At 39.2% G+C, this 16573-nt stretch overlaps 1 protein-coding gene across 4 annotated transcripts in view; it reads left to right on the plus strand.

Moving 5' to 3' along the window:
- CDH13 (cadherin 13) overlaps positions 1–16573 on the plus strand; it is a 786172-nt gene that overhangs the window by 190791 nt on the left and 578808 nt on the right. The gene's annotated exons all lie outside the window — the stretch shown is intronic.

Genomic DNA, 16573 nt, shown 5'->3' on the forward strand with positions numbered 1-16573 from the left:
ACTGGAATAAGTAGGGGCCAGATCCGCAGCTGGTACAAACTGGTGCAGCTTTGAGGTTAGTGGAGCGATGCTGACCTACAGTAGGTAAAGATCTAGCCCTCGAGGCTTAGCTTTGTTAGCCCTCTCTTTCTCGCTTTGGTTGGTAGCCTTGTTTCTAAGGGCCTGATCCTGTTCCCATGGAAGCCATGGCAAAAGTCCAGTTGACTTCAATGGGAGCAAGCCTGTGCCCCAAAGGAGCTGTGTAGTACTGTGTGTCATGAAACCATTGGTTCTTTGTAACATTAGCATAGTGCCTTGAAGACAGCCATCTTATCTTCAGAAATTGCACTGAGACAGTTGAAAGAAGTTATTACTTTGAGATAATTTGCATTGCAAGTAGCCAAATTAATACATCTGAGGCCGTTCTGCTTGGCTGCTGTTGTAGTTTGAATCTAGGCTCCATCTACTTCGAGAGAGTGAAATAAGTGATCTCCTGTAAGAGTGCTAGGGACTGATGTCCTATATTTTACTACAGTTTGGTAGCAAACTTCATTGACCCTGAGCCAAATCCTTTGTGGCCTCGCTACTATGAGCAACCTTACTGAAGCCAAAGGGAATGGCTGGCCTTGTGGAGAAAGCATTTACATTCCATATTGGACTTCCAGTAAACCTCTTAGTCAGTGGCTTGGTATAAAGGGTGCTGCTCTTCTCACCACTATATGCACCACTCAAGCAGCACATTAAGGACTTGATTTTCTTCAAAAATAATAATGCCACATGATGGCTCTCTCCCCCACTCATTTTTCTGAAGCTTCTGCAACTTTGTCCGCTGCTTTATGGAAGCTTTGCTTGCATATTTATTGGATTGGATGTTTTGTGATTAAGCTTTCTTTCTCCTGATCCTTTAGCCGCTGAATGAAGCAAATACATTAGTTAGCCAGCATTTAATTCATTACTGTCATTAGAGTTGAGGATAATATGCTTAATATCTCAGAGGCAATGACAGTCCTCACCTTTCTTTTTCCCAGTACGATGAGCGAGTGATGAGCCTATCTGAGGTATTGCACTTTATCTTACTATACGGTATCTAGCTTCTCTTGCTGCAAAAGATATCTTTCTGTATAGCTTAACAATGATGAATGGAGGATTATTGTACAACATGCAGACCAATGCTCTTTTTCACACCAAGTTTTGAAAGCCTTGCTCTCTCCTGATTTTTGTTTTTACCTGGAAACAAAGCAACCCATCTGGCTATATGGTGTAATAGCCCCAAACGGAAGCTAAGCCAACTCAAGTGTTATCTGTAATAGAGGTGCCTACTTATTTTCTTTGCATCTCGGGGAAGCGTTATGGTTTTGTATGCTCCGTGCACGATCTGAAATAGTCACATTTAATTAATTCCTAGCAAAGGAGTGTGTGAGTCAATAACCAGCTTCTGCAGGTGATTCAACTGCAGAGTGAAGCTGAGGCATTTGATAACTCTCACGTATCCTGGTGTGAGCATATTGCAATGCTACAAGGATTACTCCTATTGTATGGTAAGACAAGGGAAGAGTCAATATGTTGACACTTAAGATAGGCCAAGAAAGATTTTTAAGTCTTGCCTGGGAGCATGACTCCAGGGTGCCTTGCAGTTAAGATAAAGATATCTAAGGAAGAATGGAGTGTTACTGTGCAATCACCTGTAACCTATTTTCAAAACTGTTTTAAGATATAGTTATAGTATATTAACTGCAAGATGTACAATGGATGAAATTATCCAAAAAGGGGCATAAACTCTGATTAACCACCAAATGTTGAGACAGTTGGAAAGTTGTAATGGAACAGGAACCTTGGCAATAGCCTAAGATAAAGACAAGTGTGTACCCAAAAAGAGGAAATAAGGACCAGATTGATGCACAGTAAGAATAACAAGTATAATTGCCCCTTAATCATAAGAGAAGTAAGTCCATCCACAGGCTGGATGTAGACTGTTAGAAACTACAGGAAAGGTCTTCCACAAGCTGTTGGTAATTATGTCTGTGTATGTGCTTCTTTTACTAATTGTGTGATTAATAAGTCCAATTAAAGCGGACTTATCTGAGGTTTGCTAAGCAAATTTGAATTCAAAGAAAATTACTGACTAAATGGATAATCCTAACCAAGAATTCTCATCAATTATTGGCTGCTGATTGGTTATTGGTCATGAATAATCACTAAATTCATAATTTTCCGTAATCAATGTGTATCACAAAATAAAAACAAGGGGAGAAACTCATTTTCATTTGTCCCAGGAGCATTTGCTGCTACTTCAGACTTTCCGTTGTCACCATTTGGGGCAGCAGTCGGAGTTACAAAAACCAAACACAAATGTAGAGCCAATAGTATGCTGGTTCACAACAGTTGCCACATGTTAAAATTGCATCTCCACACCAGAAGGGGAAACTAAGATTTCCCTGCATTTGGTGGAGTCACTTCCTTTCTGGATGCTGCTGAGTTATCCCTGCCTGAGATGACTTATCCCTCCAATGGATAACATTACTTGACAGAGCAAGCTCTTGGTTTTTGGAATGAACCAGATTGAATCAAGAGTACAGAGATTCAAACATGCAAACTCGCCTGACAGGAAAGAGCCCCAGATTTCCTCCACCAAAGAAGATCAACACCTTTCACTTTAAATCTCACAAGTTAAATACTCAATTGCAGTACAAGTATTTAGTGCATTTTTCAGGAGCAAAGAATAAACCTTTCTTGCAAAGTCTGGGTTCACGTTAATTTGTTCTTCGCAGTGATGCATTTTCCTCCTTGGTTACATTTGTGAGAATCTTCCATATGGGCTGGTATGGGAGATTCTCTACCTTCCTCCCCCCCTCCCCCTTTCATCAAGCACTTGCCCTTGGTATGGGAATGAAGGACTAATCACTGCTTATGAGAGCCCCTGTTAAAACACTGGCAGCACAGAAGGATGATGATGCTGAATACTTTGTGTCAATGAGGAATTCTGCTTTGTTTGCAAGAGGATAAAGTTTGATTTGTCAGGGCTTTGCTTGAAATCCTTCCCTTGTATAATTAAACTCAATTCTTTACTACTATTACTTGTACCTCAAGAAAACAGACTTTCAAGCTGAAGCACATAAGACCTGGTTCATTGCAGAAAGCAAATGTCTTTCATACTATGAAAATGCACCAAGTCTATAAAAGCAACAGCTGGCTGTGCACTGAAGTTGGGCATGTGTTTGGTTGACTCAGACGTACGAGTCTTTGCTATGAGTGAAAATAATAATAATCAGTGTGGGAATCATGTTAGCTTTTGGGACATCATTTAGATGGGAGAATGTTTTTCTTTTGTCTTTTAATCAGCAAGTTTAAAAGCAGAATCTGGGTCAGATTTTATGGTGGAAATCAGCATGCCTCCATGGAAGCCGGTAGATTGACAGCCATTGAGAATCTGGTCCCGTGTTTTCAAAAACGGGGGGTCTAATTCTCTGAGGTACCAAGTGCTCACTGTGAGATGCTGAGCACCTACAGTTCTCTGCAACTTCCAGCTGTCTCTCCTATTTCTAGGGTGAAAATTAGCATGGTATCTGAGCACAAGGATTTGGAGGCACACAGGATCTTGCAGGTGGCATGCAGCCCTTTAATGGTTGGTGCCTTGTTAAGGGAGTATTGGACGACTTCTTCTTATTTTTTTTTAAATACTGCTTATTCAGCTTAAATGCAGGATCGCTTCCTCTTCCCCTCCAATTAAGGTTACTTAAGTTTTTTAACTCGGGTTGATTTGAAGTACAAGAAGATTAAATGAGTGACCTAATTTCAAAGCATGATGAGTCAGTGTCTTAACTGGAATTGGAACCCAGGTTCCCTCTGCGTCTTTTGCTCAAACTGGAAGGTGCCTACTGAAAAGTTATTCAGAAAAGATCATCTGTCTGCACAGGTTTCCTCTTTGCAAAATCTGGCTAGATTAACCGCTAGATTTAAACCTGATCATGTGATGTTGAGAGGGCTCTGAAATGAGATGGGATTTCCATGGAAAATGAGGATGCTCAATAGCCAGCACTGCCAGCCCCAGACATTTGAAGATCATGTGTTGAAGGATTTTGCAAAATCAAAGCTTGTTTTGAGTTACGGGAGCACAAAAAACACCTTAACCTCTATTTATTTCCATTCCATTTATTCTATTGAATAATTTTTAAATGGACAAATTATGTCTTCAATATTTTCAAAAGCAGAAAAATGCTTGCTTCCTGCCTGTCACAGTGTTTGTTTGCCAAGTTTCAGCCTCACAATTAATGATTAAATTCCATCTCTCAGCACAAATGGCTGAAAAACAAGCTTTGAAATAAGTGGGCATCACTATCCAGTAATGAATTCATGATAGGACAATTGAGGTAGGACATTTTAAGTGCCTCATCATTCTGATTTCCACTGATATTTATTGTAATAACATTGACCATATTCAGCTAATTTGGCATTCATATAGAACTTGCATGTATTTCTTTGTAGATGGTAATTTACCATTTACTGTAGCAAGTGTTACTTAATGGACACTGCAAAGCTTTACCACATAACGTTTAATAAAGCCAGCCTTTCATAGCTTAATCTTCTGTCAAAATCCAGAAATGCAGGGGAAAATGTTGAGCTTTCCAAAGGAGGCAGTTTGAATCGTTTTAATAAATGAACATTTTTCCTTTATTGCTTCTCATTTAAAAAATGTTCTTACTGTAGGTGAATTTGCATGAGCAAGGCGAATTCCCGATATAGATACTGGATACAGTAATAAAACAGATGTTCAGTTTAGGGTTCAAAGTTTTAAAGTTTGCTATAAATAAAACGTTTACCATGTGAGATGAAAGACAGGAAAGTCTTGGTGGGGCATCACAGAGGGTCTGTGCCTCCATACCAGTTCCCAGATTCCTTCTCCTAACCTTAGGGTGACCAGATTTTTTGGGACTTATATAGGTGCCTATTTACTCCCCCCCCCCCCCCCACATACACACACGCCCAATCCCATTTTTTCACAGTTGCTATGTGGTCCCCATACCTGTCCTACATTTCAGAACTGTGGGAGTAGAGCTTTGCTGGATTGTCAGGGCTCCAAGGAAGCCATGCAAAAAAATGAGAGAAGGCAACAGTGAGAAGAAATTTACATAGGCCCACTGTGCACTTAGCTAAATGGTTTTGAGACAGTCAATTAATTTGACCTAGTCTGTCAGCTAGTGGCCTGATTCTTCCCCCACCTCTCACAGTTGCTGCACAGCTGATGCTCCCATTGGTATGAAAGCCGATGGATTTACCTGTGCAAGGGGTATGATCAGGCCTCCTGCCAGGTAGTTTTTTCAGGGCATTTAGCATTAACTTTCCTTTTCTACTCTACAGAGCTATTAGTAATAGCTCTGTATACAGTCCTAAATAATTCCTTTACCCAAGTTGGACATATTTGGCTCTCTCAATCATTCCCTTTTGATCAGTCTTTCTAGGCTTTTGATTACCCATGTTTCTCTTCAGTCATTTGTCAATATCTTCCTTGTAGAAAGCCCATAGTGGAATGCAGTATTCCAGGTGCCAATGCGTCCGAGTTGTAAGGAGTCGGATTATTACCTCCCTGCATCAGGAAGTAATGGTCTTCTATATCTGGAGACAAAATGTGTTGCCTTTTGGGGTGCCATATCAGAATGTAAACTCGCATTTAATTTGCTGTACATTTTCTGCCTGATTTCTCTGTTAACTTTAATGCACCCAGGATTCTTCCCTGTCATTGAGCAGCTGTGTTGTAACGGTATTTCATGGGTTTATATCAATCACCATTACAAAGTCCATATTTGTACCATCGTTTTACCAGGTACTTAAAACCTAGATCAAAGTCATGATCCAAAGCCTACTGAAATCAATGGAAAAACTTGAATAAGGGCCTCATTGTGGTAGTTCAGATACTACTGTCAGACACTGGTTTGTAAATGTTGACTTTCTAATGGAACCAAGCACTGTACAGGTGTTTCATCTTAGATTAAGGCAGACATTTCTGCTGTTCATGTAAAATTTTCAAAAAAGGCATGTACATTAGTTGTCTATTTTCTTTGACATTTATGTGCATTGTTGAACATATTTGGAAAAAAGTTTACGCTTCTTCCTTGGGGAAGAACTATTTCTAGACAAAACAAATCATTATTTTAGAGCTCGTCAAAGATATAGGAAACTTTGTTCAAGAATGAAGGAAATATTTAATAAAATGTGGGGTTTGTCATTTAAAAAAATACTTTATTTTTTTCTCTCAAAGATGGTATTTGGATTCATCACTAAAAAAGTTGACCATTAGTCACCTTCAGAAATAGCGATTGGATTACTTTGACCTTTTCTGTCAAAAGAATTGCAATAACATTCCTCTTTTTGCAGGAGTGTTTGGTGGAATAAATTTGCCAGCCAACTGCAGCCATCCTATAGATTGCATGAATTTAATCAGTTAACCCAATGTATAACAATGGCTAGATAATGTTTATTATTGGGCATAGATGTGTCTAATGACATCTAGAAGGAACTAGGAAGAGAGTGTTTAATTGGGTTATACTGTGTAATCACTGTAACAATTTCCAATCTAAAATCCTCATATGCTAAATGTATTGCATTTTAAATATTAATTTAAATGATAAAACTATTTCAAAAGATTACCTTTCATAAGATGGGAAAAATAAGTTTTCATAGTGGAACTGATCCCTTGAACTTTTTTTTAAAAATAAGGTTACCTCATTTTCTAGAAATGATGTGCAAAGGGAAATATAAAATTAGAGGACCAGATGCTCAGCTATACATCAAGGACTCAATTCTGCAAGATGATCATTCTGTCCTTGAATGATGCCAAATTACACACACGTTCTGCAAAGCGCTTAAGCACGTGCTTAACTTTAAGGACAAGAGTAGACCCTTGGACTTCAGTAGGACCACTCACTTGCTTAAAGTCAAGCATGGACTTAAGTGCTTTGCTGGACTGGGGAAATAGTGCTCACTAGTAACTTACAAGATCAAGCCCCGATGCAACAAAGCACGTGCTTAATGCTTTACATGTGAATAGCCCCATAGATTTCAAAGCAAGATAAATATGTGCTTAAACGCTCTGCAGAACCTCTGTGTAAACTGACAAAGTCCTATCGCTGTCATTGGAGTTGGTCCAGTTAATGCCAGCTGACAATCTGGCCAGTGTGATCATTTTTATAACACAGGACCCAATTTTGCAACTCTATTTTATGCAAGTAGGTTGCATTGGCTTCACTGGGACTATTCACACAATTAAGGATTAGGCCCAGGAGTAAAGGTGCTAGAAGTAGGCAGTTATTAATTCAGGGGCAGGATTTATTGTCCTAAATATGATTGTTGCATTTTTAGGGAAAGTACTACAGAACTTCGTGACCTTGAAAGAAAGTGGATGGCTCTTTTGCTGTAAGGCTGCTGTTTTAAAGGCTGCAGTAATTTCTGAACTGAAATTCCTCCTTTCTGCTTCAGATCTCCCAAATGCTCCAAAAAAGGCAGTATTTTATTAGAACAGAGTTTTGGAACAAGAAGGGAATTGCTAGAGGATGAAATAAAATTCTGTTTGTCTAAAAGACAACTATTATAGCTATATATAGAATACCCGGAGGTGAAGAGAGTAGAATTTGTTATAGCATGTGCTGAAAATGTGAAGCAGAAGAAAAATATGTAGCTTTTGGGATTCAAACACTCAAAAGACAGAACAAGGAAAGGACCCTAATGCTGAAGGCCAGTGGCTTTTTACAGGTGGATTAGATGTCTGACTGGAATGCTATAGCTGACATTGACTATTTCCATTTATATAATTTTTCAGTTGCTTGTAACTTTTTGAACTGTCACTTGGGTTGGGCTCAAACTTTCCAGACGTGGTCTCTGTCTGAAGGAGTCGTGTGTGTGTGTAAGATTGAGGGGGAGGGGAAAACTGTTCAGCATTTTAAATACAAAAGGAGAATAGAAAGACACACACTTCTCTAATTAGAAAAAAATCTTGCAACTTTTTCTGAATGGCTATAACACAGAGATGGTCATGGGCACAGGTAAAATTGCCTTGCAACAGCACAGGGGAATGAAATAACGGTTGCAAATCACAGAACTTCAGAAGATACTTCCATAAAGGCAGATTAACATCAGTGGTGGAAAGCTGAATTTTAGTAAGCAAATAGCTTTTTCTGCAGAAATGTGCCAGAAGCTTTGTAGTGTTCTAGTGAACACTGGTTTTGATATGGCCAACAGAAGAAGACTTGAAGATCACATGCCATCCTTCAGGTGCAATACTTTAGCACTCATTACTAACGTTCTGAGGGAAGGACTGCTGTGCTGGGCAAGCTGATCATCCTAAAACAATTAGAACATCACTTGTCTGCTATGAAAAATCAGCTCCCTATTATCCCATTGTGCTTATTGCTGGGCAAGATGTTTGTTTTTCTTGGAGCATTCTCTATGCTGTGAAACTTCAGGTCAGGTTTAGTATGGGGTAGTCAGTCCAAGAGAAGAGTAGAAATTTGGGCACAACAGATTTACAGTTTCTGTAGGAACCAACATAACAGCTGGTGCTGAGGACATCAGAGCACCGAGTGACCTTATTATCTTTGGGAATTTTCCCAATAGGAGTATGAACTTGACACATCTACTGACAAAAGCAGTGAAACAAAAGCTTGCCACACCTGTGATATAGTAGGCTAGTTCCCAAAGTGATGAAAATGTAGATTCTGGTTTTAGTTAGGTTAAAGGTTTCCAATGCCTGTATAGTCTAGAGCCAAGGGCATTCAGTTAAGCAAATGACTGTGGAAACAACTTTACTGAAATCCCACCAAACTACTAGGAATAAGGAAACTTGTTCTTTGGGCAGCAACTTCTGGAGAAGCTTTATAGCTTCCATGAATTATACAAGGAGACATTTTGCCATTGTTCCATATGTCAAACACCATCTCCATGAGAGTTTAAAAATATATCTGCATGGCCCTAAAGATGATTTCCCTCCACAATGCCTCCGCAATGACAATGCCTCGACAAGATGAAATTTGTTCCTTGCACTCAGCTCTAGAAAATGGCGGTTATAAACCACCCAGAATAGAGGAGGAGTTTCTAGCTATCAGCAGTCCACATGGCTATCAGCAGGCAGCTCACTCTTTTAGAGGCCATTTGGTTTGCTATATTGATAGCTGCTCTCAATAAATAGGTTAGAATGATTTATTAAATTACCCTGTGGGAAGTTAGTGTTAACATTGCTAGTTTGCTATGATTATGTCAAAATGTGACATGACATGAACTATGACAGTCTTCAATTCAGCTAGCTAACTAGATATAAGGAAGGATATCCTAGGTTAGTGGATCAATTCCAGTAAAAACAGCAATATCGTCTTCAGTTAACCGTGCACGCATCTGTTTTGCTGGGATTTTGTTTTTTAATTTTTTTTATTTTAATGCTAACAGTACCCAACAAAGGCCAAGGCCCATTTCTGCCCTGCACAGAAATATAGAGCCCTGCTCCATAGCACTTACAACATAAAGTCCCAACTCAGCAAGGCATTTATGCATGCACTTAACTTTAAACAATTGGGTATTCTTGTTGAAGTCAATGTAAATAGTCCATGCTTCAAGTTAGGCTTGTGCTTGGGTATCTTGTTGAATCAGGGTCTGTGTAGAAAAGACAAACAGTAATGGACCAACAACATGAAAGCAAAATATGACAACTAAAAAGTTTTATACATTTGATTTTTTCCTTTTGTGCTAATTTTTTTTCAAAACATCCCCCCCTCCAGGTGCCCAGAAAATCTGCTTTGTCATTACTGACCCGAAGCATACCCCTTTTACCCTGCCTACGCGCCTACAAAATGAATAGAGACATGCTGATATTGAATGTCTTGTACAGACAAATAGTTAATATGTAACGTTTGTTCTTAAACTAGTTTAATGAAACATATGTATTTTATATCCTAGATGTGATGGCATACATAGAATGCTGATAACCTTGGTCTAAATGGTGAAGTTTAAGTATTAGAATAAAAAGAAACAGGTGAAAACCAATCATAACATTCCTTGATTCAATTCTACTCATTTCTAAATCAAGTTGTACTACAACATAGTTTAGTCTTGAGGAAGGAATTTTGAGTGCCTTTCAAACAAAGACTTGTAAAATTACAGAATATCTTTTTTTCTAATTTCTGTTATTAGAATACTTTCAAGCCTATTGTGAGGATTTCTCCAGGCCAATTAGAAAGCTAATTTTTAAGGCCATTTTTTCCTTTTAACCTATATCAATCATTTTTAAGAAACTGGCCACTTACTTAGACAGCGGAGCTCTGGCCCCTTTAAATCCCCTCTGGAGCCCTGCCGCTGCTACCCCAGGGGCTCCGGTTGCGGGGTCCAGGGACCTTTAAAACACCACTGGAGCCCTGCTGCCACTACTCCAGGGGCTCTGGCAGCGGGGCTTGGGCAGCGCTTTACAAGACCCGGGTCTCTAGCCGCTGCGGGGAGCCCAGGGCCCCCTTAAAGCGCCAGCCTGGGGAAGCCAGTCCAGTTCAGCACAGCGTACTGGCTCTTGCCAGTTCTCTGTACTGGACCGTACCAGCTTACTTTCACCTCTGGTTGTAGCTCATTCTCTCTGAGATGTCTTATTTTTCTTTGGGACAAATCCCTCTGTAGCTGAAAGGATATTGTCCTTATCCAATTCAACAGCATAAGAAAAATATTTCCCATGCTTCAGGATGGAGGGCTATCTTAATCAGATATGCACCTCTTATGTCACTTAGTCAGGCAGACAATGGACAGCCATAAGTTTAAAAGGGTTTGGTTTATTTAGAAAAGGAAGTTTTGGGATGCAAGCATGAATCTATTTAAATTTATATTGGTGTGTGTGTGTACATACACCCTATAATGAGTGAGACATATTTATAGGCAATATATACCATATATATGGTTTTGTGTACACTTGTGTGGTGTGTATGTATATATGGATACATAATCTTCTGATTGCACATGAATTATGTATAATACATGATAGTATATCTTTTTTCTTTTTTTTCCTCCTCTTTCTGTATTGGGATTGGGGGGCAGGGGAATGTAAAAGCATATTTAGAAAAAGGAAAAAATATACATTTAGGACCAAATTCTGGTTTTAGTTAAACTTGTGAAATCTAGGGCAAAACCTTCAAAGGAATTGTATTAACCAACCTTTGCTCCCACTGAAGTCAACACAAGTTTACTATTGACTTCAGTAGGAAGCAGAGTTAATCCAATGATGAGCCCTTTGGAAAAACCTACCTTAAATCCCAACAGCAGATTAAACCTTAATATTCCATTATACTCTAAGGTTAGAATACTTAGCTTAACTGAAGACGTTTTAATTGTACTGAAGATGGGATTTTACTACAAGTAGTTGACTCAGCACAGATGGGCAATGTTAGGCAAACCTTTATTTGAGATGAGATGAACTCCTGCGGACTTTTCAAAGTTCAGTCTCCATCAGACTGCTCCCCGCAACATGGCAGAGATGGAGGTCATTGGGACAAACAGCCTTGACCAGTAGGAAGCAGATTCTTTATCGGAGTTCAACTGTTTCTTCTTGATCGATCAATCAAAACAGGATGTGATCAAGAGCAGAGACTAATCATTCTCTGAAACTATCACATATGTTAAAGATGGATTTCAGTTTATCAAAACCCTCTCGGGAGTAATGCTTTTCCTTGCTCAAATGAAGTAATTCATGGAGAGTCTGAAAGGTGAAGCGCCGACGAGAGCATGGCTAAAATAACTTAAATTTCAATTAGACCCAGCTGGAATTTTTGTATTGGAAAATTTTTACAACGGGCAGCAGAAATTACTATAGGAAAATTGTTAAACCCGTTCTCTCTCGAATGCTGCTGTTCACATACTTGTTTCTTATCCAACTTTCTAATGAAGGGGGTGATATAGTTCTAATAGTTTGCTGTTCCCTTCATTGTTGTTTTACTCATTACCAGAAAACTTGTTTCAGACAAAAGTGGTAAGGGGGGAGGTCATAGGCTGAAATATTTGTGCTGAATCTGTGAGTAGATTCATTCTGATTCCCCACTATAATCTCTAGTTAATTATCAGATTATATAACAGAACTACGTGGAAATACAAATTCTAGATCTAGGTTCAGCCTTTTATCTTAAAATGAAAATTGTTGTTCCCATCCTGATTTCCAAATGATATTTGCATATGGTGGCGCATAAAGGTCGAAAAATACAGATATGCCACAATATTCAAATATCAAGTTGAAAAACTATTTGGGGTGGGTGTGCCCATGCATGTCTGAAGGATGCAAATTTCTTTTTAAACATCATGAACTGAGAGATCTATTAGGATTAACATTTCTAACTTAGTTACACCTTTCACTGTAATATCAGGATCATGCTTGCTGATCTCACCTAACTGCAGATGAAATCAGGAGTAACTCCAGTGAGGTTAAAGCTGGTATAGACTAAGGGCTACACCTACACTGTGAACCAAGGGTGCGATTTCCAGATCGTACGCGTATACTCTCATTCGCTCTCATTGAGCTAGCACAAGCATGAATAATAAGGTAGCCACAGCAGCACAGCATAGTTGAGACATGGTGTGTACAAACCGGCCTGAAATTGGCTAAGCTGTGTACCGTTGCCCATGCTACTACAGATACGAGTATTTATACTCATGCTAGGATGATGAGAGCTAGTACAAGTATATGTCCAGGAGCTGGGAGTCCCATCCAGCTCTCAATGTAGATGTAGCCCTTCTGAAATCAGAATCAGACACTCTCTCTTCTAGAGCCAAATCCTGATCTTACTCATGTGAGTAGACCATACATTTGGCTCACACAACTGTAAGGTTTTGATCCAAAGCACACTGACTAACGTTAAGGGAAAGATACCTATTAGCTTAGTGAGCAAGATTTGGCTATGCTATGTAATCGCTTGATGTTTCCTTAATTGTTCATTCAAAGTTGTCTATTTTAGGAGAGAAAACCAAGCACTTGATAAACACGGATAAATAATGTTTGCATGAAAGGTGCATGTAAATTAAGGCTACTTTATTTTTCTTAGATTAAATTCTGTTGAAATGTACTTGAAATTCTGTCAACTTCCCATGAATTTTATTAGCAGCAGATATGATAAAACTGATAAATAAGAAGCTGAATCTGTTCTTTTGCCATATTATCAGAAAGATTTGTTAAATTACATGTCATACATGCATAGGGAGAGTCGTCATGTGATAAAGCAGGAGTTGGTCACATTGAAAATTAAGGTGGAGTTGTTTTTGCAAAACAGATTTTCAACAAAAACAAAACAAAGTGAAGATACAATGTAACTTTCAATTGCAACTAATTAAGCTTAAAAGCATATCGGCTCACAAATTGACAGCATCACAACTGACATATTAATAATTCATTCTCAAAATTTGTTTCAATTTCACACCATCCTTTCCTGGCACGAGCACAAGATTTCACATGAGCTATTTGAGAAGATGAAGCTAGGCTGATTTTACATCGGCTGAGGATCTGGCTCTAAATACAGTAGATCCTATTGTAGCATTGGTTTTTTCAAGCAGAACTCTCTTGTTGAATTAAATGGGTAGTTCTGGTTTAAAAAAAAAATCAATGGCACAACAGACCCCACTGACCTTTCTTTTTAAATGTAAATGAATTCTTAGTCCTAAATCTATACACTAAAATGGATTTTCTGTGGAATTTTTCCACTTACTCACAGCTTTATTTGTATAAATTCATTGAAATACTTTTACACCTATTTTTTCAGAATTAAACTTCTTGAAGTTTTGTAGAAGGTTGACATTGCCTCAAACCTTTTAAAATAAGGACATGGTACAAACAGCTTATAGCGAAATCCTTTAAGAAGAAACGCTTAGCTTGGAATAAGCATGTCCTCCACTACTGTTTGAAACCCATCAGACTCGCTACAATACTGCGATGTGCTGCAAAAACATTAGCATTTAGGAGGTGCTATCTTCCTACATTCTGTGGCCAGCTCTGCTTAGCAAAGAACAGAATGTGCGCAAATCTATCAGCAGAGCTCTCAGTTTAGAGATGTGGCATTCATAAGCATAGATGTAAAAACTACAGGCAGTCTGCACAGGGCAGCAGAGGAGTTATCCTTTTTTCCAAGCACACCTGCTGATTTTTAAAGCTTTGTATTTTGTTAAAGGGATGCTTGAGGGTAGGCACCTTTGTGCTTATTTTCTAATGGCTTCAAATGGATGACACTATATACAAAAGCCTAGTCTGGAGTTTGTACAAAAACAGAGGCAGGGAGCTTTTTCAGTCGTCAGTGCAGATTTAACAAGAAGTAATGGCCTAAAGTTCAAGAAAAGGAAGATTATAGGGTAAATAGTCTCACCCTTTAGTAACATTATGCCAATTAGATAGTGGAATACCTACCAAGGAAGGTAATGGAACAGTGTCATTAGAGATATTCAAAGCTATTTTCCATGGGTGGCTAATGGGGAATTTTGTAGAAATCTACTGGTACTGTGTTCCCATGATGTACTGGGATTGAATGGATGACCAAAGTTGTGTTCCAAGTAAATCTCTGTACAACGGGGACTTTCTGTCAGTCTAGGTATTTACTGAATATATCTTGTAGTGTCTAGAGTCCGAGTCATAAATATTAAAAACTGCTCTGAATCTCTGGCTAAATCAAAATGAAAAAACAATGGTTTTCAAGTCCTACTGCTCTTTCCCTGCAAGAGTTTGCCTCTCTTAATGTTTCATGTCTGTTTTATTCAACAGGCATGCCAGAGCTTGAGCATTTAAGAACCTCCTCTTGATTTTCTTGAGCCATACCATTTTTAGGCAAAATTCTACTTTTCAAAATCTAACCTGAGTTTTCTGAAAATTTTCTGGGTTGCTATTTGAACCTGACACCCAGATAACAGGACTAGAGAGCTACATTATCCTCTTGATGCTTGAATTATATTGTTTTCCTGATTTATGAGCACAACTTATTTGTTGAAAATATTTAAATGAGTCTGCACTGAGTGGCCACTAATAAAAAAGACAATATCCATAGTTACCATAGTATCAGAGGGGTAGCCATGTTTAGTCTGGATCTGTGAAAGCAGCAGAGTCCTGTGGGTACCACAGGTACCTGGTACCCACAGGACTCTTTGCCGCTCTCATAGTTACCATACAATATCTTAAATAAGACCACATTTCCAAAGAGTAGTATTTAAGGGTTAGACCCTCTGATGTCCTATGCCAATATACAATCATCTGAGGAGCTATACCAATTTATACCATATGAGGATCTGGCCTTAACTGTGGTATCTAGGTGACCATTGCAGATAAATGTTAACCTTGTAATGCTGATCACTGTACCCCTAAAAGATAGGAATGAAGGTTTTCTAGATCATGCAAATCTAGTAGCTACCCATTGGTCAAAGATCACTATCTAAATGTCCTAGTGCTTGGGGAAAGAGACCTGACTCCACTTGTGATATCACAAGTGACACAGGATGCAATAAACTCACGATTCTGCCTCTGTATTAACTTCTCTTGCACGGTTTGGATCTAGGTCAGATTTCAACTTCCATGGGATTTAGAGTGCCTGGTTTGGGGTTTTCTCTGGCTCCGTCTCCAATTTAAAGTGCTTTTTTCATATTCCTTCTTGACTTTACTCCTGACATAAGGGGTTGAATTCCCTGCACTGCAATGGAATTACATGAGCTGAGAATTCTGGCACCAGAAGTCTAATTTATGGCAGAAGTGGGAGAAATAGCAGAGCTGATCGTCTTTGTTTTTGTTTCCTCTCTTTCATGTGCATTGTTTAGTCCACACAGGGTGATCTTAAATTCAGAGTTTACATCATCCTTCAGAGACAAAGAGCAGCACTCCAGGAAGAGCATCATGCATGGTTTTAATCTTGTGGGGAGAGCCCTGAGATCACTGATGAGAACGTGGGGCCTCAGTGGCGACTCACAGAACTTCCTCATGTGCCAAGCAGTGAATACAGAGTGGGGCAAATTGTACAATGTACAAATCAGTGCAAATCTCAGTGAGGCTCCTGGAAACCCTTATCTAGAGCCATCCCTCAATATTGCATCAATAGAAGGAAGTTGTTGGTTCACAGTCAAGATGTCAGGAAGTGGGTAGGATAGATCTGGATCAAAGAGAAATTTTGACTTGCAGGAGAGGGCAGCCAGCGGGCTGGGAACTGGGTGTTTGAGCAGGGATGTTGAATTGCAGCCCTGCCATATGAACTTCCTGCTCAAAAAACGTAGTGTCCCAACTCAGCAATGGGATGGAAGGATTTTTCTATTGATTCCTCTTGTCAGAACTCTGCATATCAGTGTTTAAAGGTCTACTGACTCATAGTGACATGTGTAGTTCGTCAATTCTGCTGTGGGATGAGAGAGGTGGGAGTGGCCCTTAAGAGGAAGGGAGCTAGGGAAGTAGGAAAGAGAGAGTTCTGGAGGGAAGACCCAGGGATAATCAAGTTTAAGGAAGAAGCTGAGCTGAGGTTAATGTTTCATGATGGTTTTTGAGTATATTGTGTTGAAGACAGACTTGGACTCATCCTGATGACATCCAAGGTCAATTCAAGTGGGTTCATGGTTTGCATTGCTCCACTCCCAACACTCC

The sequence above is a fragment of the Lepidochelys kempii genome, chromosome 12 (genome assembly GCF_965140285.1).
Source record: "Lepidochelys kempii isolate rLepKem1 chromosome 12, rLepKem1.hap1, whole genome shotgun sequence".
Lineage (NCBI taxonomy): Eukaryota > Metazoa > Chordata > Testudines > Cheloniidae > Lepidochelys > Lepidochelys kempii.